The following is a 7,543-nucleotide window of genomic DNA, read 5'->3' on the forward strand; positions in this document are numbered from 1 at the left end:
ATGGCAGGGAGACCCAAGGGGCTGGAGTGTGCCAAGGGAAGGGAAGAAAAGTATGACATGAGAAGCCAGTTCTTACTAAGATGGAAAGCTGTGGCAGACTATTGATCAGAGGAGGGTCGTGATATAATTAACTTTTCAAAGATTCTTTCTGGCTGCTGCGTGGAGGATGGGCTATAAGAAGGCAAATCACACACTGGGGTCTGTTGAGGGGGGTAGGGGAGGGACAGCGGGGAGTGGGGAGGTTGGGGAGGGATAACATGGGGAGAAATGCCAGATATAGGTGATGGGGGGATGGAGGCAGCAAATAACTTTGCCATGTATATACCCATGCAACAATCCTGCATGATTGTACATGTACACCACAACCTAAAGTACAATTTAAAAAATAAATTTAAAAACATAAAGAAGGCAAGGTGAACAGACACTTTTCAAAAGAAGACATATATGTGGCCAACAAACTTATGAAAAAATGGTCATCATCACTGATTATTAGAGAAATGCAAATCAAAACCACATTGAGATACCGTTTCACGCCGTTAGAATGGCGAACATTAAGAAATCTGGAGACAACAGATGCTGGAGAGGATGTGGAGAAAAAGAACACTCTTACACAGTTGGTGGGAGTGTAAATTAGTTCAACCACTATGGAAGACAGTGTGTCAATTTCTCAAGGATCTAGATATAGAAATTCCATTTGACCCAGCAATCCCATTATTGGGTATATATCCAAAGGATTATTAATCATTCTATTATAAAGACACGTATGTTCACTGTGGTGCTGTTTACTATAGCAAAGACTTGGAACCAATTCAAATACCCATCAATGATAGACAGGACAAAGAAAATGTGGCACATATACACCATGGAATACTATGCAGTCATAAAAAACGATGAGTTCGTGTCCTTTGTAGAGACATGGATGAATCTAGAAACCATCATTCTCAGCAAACTGACACAAGAACAGAAAATCAAATACCGCGTGTTTTCACTCATAGGCGGGTGTTGAACAATAAGAACACTTGGACGCAGGGAAGAGAACAACGCTCACTGGGCTAGGTGTGGGGATGGAGGGGAGGTGGGGAGAATGGGAAGGGATAACACAAGAAGAAATGCCTGATGTAGGCGTCGGGGGCAGGGGAAATGGAGACAGCAAACCACCATGGCATGTATATACATGTGCAACAATCCTGCAGGATGCAGGATATGCACATGTACCCCAGAGCCCAAAGTACAATAAAAAAAAATAAAGCAAAGGTGGGACAGGCACGGTGGCTCACGCCTGTAATCCCAGCACTTTGGGAGGCTGAGGTTGGCAGATCACTTGAGCTCAGGAGTTCGAGACCAGCCTGGCCAACATAGTGAAACCCCATCTATACAAAAATTACAAAAATTAACTGGGTGTGGTGGCGCACGCCTGTAATCCCAACTACTTGGGAGGCTGAGGCATGAGAATCGCTTGAACCCAGGAGGCAGAGGTTTCAGTGAGCCAAGATCAAGCCACTGCATTTCAGCCTGGGTCAAAAAGCAAGACTCTGTATGAAAAAAAAAAAAAAAGAAAGAAAATAAAAGGTGCAAAAGGTGAAAGAGGAAATCAGAGAGAACACTCTAGCAGGAATCTAAGTGAGACAATAATGCTGGGGCGGTGTAAGTAGCATATGCACATACACATATAGTCACATATGTTCGTGATTTCCCATAATGGGACCATATTTACACTGTACGTGTTGTACAAACTTGTCTTATCGACTCTTTTGGCTTTTGTTTATCTCTCCCATGACCTTGTCTTCCATTCCACAGCCCGCTGCTACTCCCTTCCAGTAAATAATAGAAAAATCTAGCCAGATACACCATCAGTCATATTTCTCTGCATAAACCATGAAAGGAGGGCTTTTTAAAAAAATGCTTTGCTTTAGATAAATTGAACCATATTTTCTTACTCTTCTGTATGAACTGCCAATATTTTTTGCTAACTTTTTTATTTGGTTGTCTTTTTCTTACTTTGTAGATACATTATACGTGTTGATTCTTTTTGTGTCATTTGTTAGAAATGTTCTTTCCCCAATTTATTATGTGTATTCTACCTTTATATATAGTTTTATGTATTTTGCCATAATTTTAAAATATGTATAACTAGCTGTATCTATCTCATAGCTTCTGGGTTGCCTGTCTTTAAATCTCCTTCTTTAAGCTGTACATATATTCCAAAGTTTCTTCTAAAACTTACTTTTTGTTTTTCCTGATTATAATGTGAAATACAAACTCAATTAATATCTAATTCTATATACAAGCTCCACTTTGAAGGCCTACAATTTTGTTTCATGTTTTTTAATTATCATGCCACTCAGACTGCCATTGCAAAAGTCATCAATTACTATCCTAGAAAGTGTTGACTTCTCCCGTGTTATGGTTAACTGTGTGCATGCCTCCTTTCCTCTTCTACAATGTAAGCCCCTTGAGGACAGATGCCTGGCCATGCATTTTTATGTCCTTGTGCTGGTCCTGAGCTTGTTTGCCGATGGGTCATTTCTCATCTTCTGCTCTGAGTCTAGGAGATGCCCGGGAAGAGGGTCACTGTCTGTTGTCTGCTGTCTGCTGTCGGCATTTTCTCTGCTCCCTCATCAACTGTCTCAGCTGGCTTCAGTTACTAGGAGGCAGTAGTCAAAGACTGAAGAGTAGGAGGAAAGGAGAAGCCAGGGCATTCCTCCTCTCTCACTGAGCCATCCAGTATCTCTGGAGATAGCCCATTCTTCTCCATGATCCCAGTTCTTGCTCAGAACAGCCTACTCTAGTTCCAGGATCTGCCTGTAACTTGGGTCTCTAAGCTGCTGGATAACAGTCTCCTCCCTCTGTACCCCAAGATGGTAGTAGCTTTCTGGTGTGGCTAATCTTGATTAACCTTACTGCCTTTTCTTGGCTTCTCAGCTTTACCATCACTTGTATGACCCAATGCCCTGCTGTAAATTTTCTATAGTTTTTTCGTTGAGCCCTGACACACCCTCCAACAGATTTAGTCATGTGCTTTGACTAGAGAAAAAGCTCAAATAAATATATAGTTTTTAATTTGTTGGTTTTAATTTTTTTGAAACAGAGTCTCACTCTGTTGTCCAGGCTATAGTGCAGTAGTACAGTCTTGGCTCACCGCAACCTCTGTCTCCCAGGCTTCAAGCAATTCTTCCACCTTAGTCTCTGGAATAGCTGGGATTACAGATGTGTGCCACCACACCTGGCTAATTTTCGTGTTTTTACTGAGACAAGATTTCGCCATGTTGCTCAGGCCGACCTTGAATTCCTGACTTCAAGGGATGTGTGGCCTTGGTCCCCAAAGTGCTGTGTTTACAAGCATGGGCCACCAAGCCTGGCCTAAATGTACAGTTTTTTAAAGCAATGGTTATGATGGCTTTCCACACTGCAGCACAATTACTGGGAACCATTCATTCTTACCTATTCGACAGCATATGCAATATCATTGACCAACATTGCCGAGTGTCACATAACCACTACCTCCAACTATAGTATTCAGTTTCCCCATCACTATAGCTATCCTCATTAACAGATTTTGTAGACTCTGGACTTAGTTCAGAGTTTCTCTGTTCTTCTTTGCCACTCAACAGCATCCTTTAACCTATTTCTACTAAATGTGTAAATTACTAAAATCTTTCCTCTTCAGGCCTCCATACTCTACTATCTGATCTGGCCTGTCAACACTTATGAACTGACTCAGCAAATTTTTATTGAGAGTATCTGCTAAGCATTATGCAAAGCAAAACTATAAAGGTCACCAAAATATAGTCACTCTGAGATCTTAGTCAGCTAGCAATTATAATGCAATGTGACAAAGGATATTGTGGTAGGTAGAATTCTGAGATGGCCCTCAAGATCCTCTATCCCTGGTATACACACCCTATATAATCTCTTCCTCTTATGTGTGGACAAGACTTATAATCGGATATTTGCTCCCTTGCTTAGGTTACATTATATGACAAAGGTAATGAATAGTCACTCCTGTGATTACATAATGTTACTTTGTCATAGAAAGCTGTGAAGAGAGATTCTCCCAGTAGCCTTGAAGAAGCAAATTGCCATATTAAAGAGAGGGCCATGCATCAAGTGCTGACTGAGTGTGGGCCCCAGACAACAGTGTCAAGAAAACAGGGACATCAGTCCTACAGCTTCAAGGAAATGAATTCTGCCAGCAAGCTGAGGGAGCTTGGAAGCCAACCTTTCCCCAGTCAAGCCTCCAGGTAAGGACACATCTAGCCAACATCTTGATTTTGGCCTTCTAAGACTCTGAGTAGAAGACATAGCTAAAGCATTCTGAACTCCTGATCCAGAGAAAGTGTGAAAGGATAAATTTTGTTTCTTAAAGCTGTTATGTTCATCGTAATTTATTACACAGATGTAGAAAACAAAAACAGATTTGATGAGGTAAGCAGATGCCAAAACTAGGACCTACAAAAAAATACGTAACTCAGTCTCCATGGTCAGGGATGAATTCCTAAAGGAAGACGTAAAGCTGAGACCTGAAGACTCCACGTGGATTCGCCCAGGGAGAGAGAGGGGAATGAGAAAAAGTGGGAGAAAGAGGTATTCCAAACATAAAACCCTGGAATTGAGTGCAAGAGAGAGCAAAAGACAGAGAGAGAGAGCGCTTGACCACGAACTCTTTAGATCTCTAGTAGTTTGCTAGTTACCTCTGGCTCTAAGCCATGTTTAAACCATATGCTGTAGGATTCCTTAGCCTATGCTTCTGTTTCATCCAACCACTCTCGTCTCATTCTGTCATCTTACTCTGTACCCTAGCCACCAGCCTTCGTTTGTGTTAGAAAATATGTTTTTTTGTTGTTGTTGTTTGGTCTGGTTGTTTTTTTTCATTGTAACTCTTAATCCAAGATATTTTGCCAGAACTATCCTAGGTGCAGAGAGCAGCTTCCTTGACTCACCATAGGGCACCCCATCTGAAATACTTCTTCTTAGTCAGCAGCTCTCTGCCCAGCATCCCATGCCTCATCCTCAATTATGAGTTTCTGTAATGACTGTGCACATTTCTGCCCATGGTATCCCTTGTTAGCATTCCTCTTCCTCAACTTCTTGAGAGATAGGACCATATCCAGTTTATGTTCCATCTTATTGTAGTTTCTACTATCATATACACAAACATCTGCTGACTGGCTGCTTTAATTCCTTGCAAGTAAGATTCAATGAGAGGTTGGGCTTTTCAAAGCAGAAAGCAAATCTCTCTCAACCCTAGCCTCCAGACTCCCATTTCGAACTTCTTTCCTCTTGAAAAAGAAGTATACATGCTTGCTTCAGCTCCCTTGAGGGTTAAAATAACAATAAAAATATATTTCTTGAGTAAAGACTCAAGAAATATATTGTTACTTGAAAATAGGTAATAATTCTTAAGTAATAATAGGCATTAATAGAGAAATTGGCAATGGACTAGGAATTTCATTGTTGTCTTTAGTATCAATCAAGTATGTGTATAGGTAAGCTTGTTTGAGTGCGTATTATGTGCCCATCATTGTATAAAGCGCTTTACAAGGATGATCTTATCCCATTCTCACAGCAAACCTATGGCTATAAGTCTGTATATTTCCCATTATATAGACAAAGAAACGAAAACATAGAGAAAGACATAGTAAGTAGCAAAGCAGACACTCGCCCTAGCCCTCTGTGCCTAGGGCCCATGTACTCCACCACTGTAGTCTCCTGAGGTCCTAACCTCCCTGACCAAGGGCCATAACCAAATAATGTTGAGCCTGGGAAGCCATCTCTTCCTCAGGAGACTTCACATGCTAACGCAGAGCTAGGGCCTACACTAAGACTGCTTAAATTTCAATCACTGCCATTTATCAGCCTGATGATCTTAACCCGTCAACCTCAATTACTTCATTTGTAAAGTAGGGATCATAATAACCATCTCATGAGGTAGCTGTGAGAATTCAATGAAATAATGGATGTAAAGTGTTATATTATTGCTATTATTCTGATCCTCAAGAGAGCAGAAGCAGGCATATATACTTAGAGTAATGCACTTCCTACTAGTAAAAGAACAAAATCCTTCTTGACAAGCATTATTTTCCATGCATTAAGATGACGAATGTCAGATATGTTGTAAGTTGGAATGTTCCTCTGAAATATTATCTTAAGGTACTTTTAAAATTATTTCTAATAGGGGAAAGGACTGTTATTGTTTTTACCATCATGATTTTTAATGGTGAACTTTAAACAACATTGTTGTAAACTAAGAAATACTTCAGTTGATTTCAAAATCCACAATAACTTTGCACTAAAGTAAATAGAATGGTGTTCAAGAGAAAGACTTGGAGCAGCTGTACACCTAATACATCAGAGAGCGAGCAGTATGTTCACAGCAGGAGGTGGAGTTGGCTTTTTCATTACTTTCCACGTAGTTCACGAAGGACAAACCTCACAATTTTCAGAGCTCCAGTACTTTTCAGATAAACACTGGAAATAGTGACTATAATTCATATTAGATATTTCCTTTTCTTTAAAATACAGATGTGGAGAGAAATTTTCAGCATTTTAATCTTTTCTAAATATGGTCTCTTTTAATACAGTGGCAAAGGACTTGACTGAGAGCCAAGAGATGTGAGCTTCAATGCTGGCTCTGCCTTAACTAGTTGTGTGGGCTTGGCAAGTGGCACCACCTCACTGGACTCAGCATCCTTATCTTTAAAAATGAGAGGATTGGGAGCCAGGCGCGGTGGCTCACGCTGGTAATCTCATCACTTTGGGAGGCCTAAGGCAGGCGGATCTCTTGACCTCAGGAGTTCGAGACCAGCCTGGCCAACATGATGTAACCCCGTCTCTACTAAAAAGACAAAAAAAAAAAAAAAAATAGCTGGGTGTGGTGGCAGGCGCCTGTAATCCCAGCTACTCAGGAAACGGAGGCAGGAGAATCCCTTGAATCTGACAGAAAAGAGGCTGCAGCGAGTCGAGATCTGGCCAGTGCACTCCAGCCTGGGTGACAGAGCAAGACTCTGTCTCAAACAACAACAACAACAATAACAAAAAATACAAATGAAAGGACCGGGGAGCCCAACTGGAGGACCCTATGAGTTCCTTCCAGCTTTCCTATCCAGTGGAATAAACAACATGGTATTTCCTGTGTATTTACTTTGGCATCTTTTATTTTTAAAGTGGACAATCACCTTTAAAATATAATAGCTGTATTAAATGAAAGCAGGCACTGTGAAAATGTGAGTTTAAAACATCTTGGAAAGGCAGTCGCCACTGACTGGAGGAAAGCAGACTGCAATTAGCAGCCACAGTCAATACAAAATTAAGTCATATGGAAGAGTATTCACATAGTTTTCTAGGCATAGAAATGAAACTTTACAGTAGAATTATATTTCAAAATATTTAAAAACTAGGTGAAAATATAAAGCAAAGTATATTATAAATAAAAGATATTTTACATGCAAATCTCAGTTGCAGCAAGCAAAGTCTTTCTACAAATTATTTTTAAACATTCAAATCAGATTTTAATTTTATAACGGACAAAATTTCCAATGAGCTT

At 40.4% G+C, this 7,543-nt stretch overlaps 1 long non-coding RNA gene across 1 annotated transcript; it reads left to right on the plus strand.

Annotated features, from left to right (window-relative positions):
* The first annotated feature begins 1,439 nt into the window (after positions 1-1,439).
* Positions 1,440-7,014, plus strand: LOC116560785. Its single transcript, XR_004273135.1, has 2 exons — positions 1,440-1,475; positions 6,948-7,014. It is a non-coding gene; the product is annotated as an uncharacterized LOC116560785 (long non-coding RNA).
* The last annotated feature ends 529 nt before the right edge of the window (positions 7,015-7,543 follow it).

The sequence above is a fragment of the Sapajus apella genome, unplaced genomic scaffold (assembly GCF_009761245.1).
Source record: "Sapajus apella isolate SASKATOON/1434 unplaced genomic scaffold, GSC_monkey_1.0 scaffold27, whole genome shotgun sequence".
Lineage (NCBI taxonomy): Eukaryota > Metazoa > Chordata > Mammalia > Primates > Cebidae > Sapajus > Sapajus apella.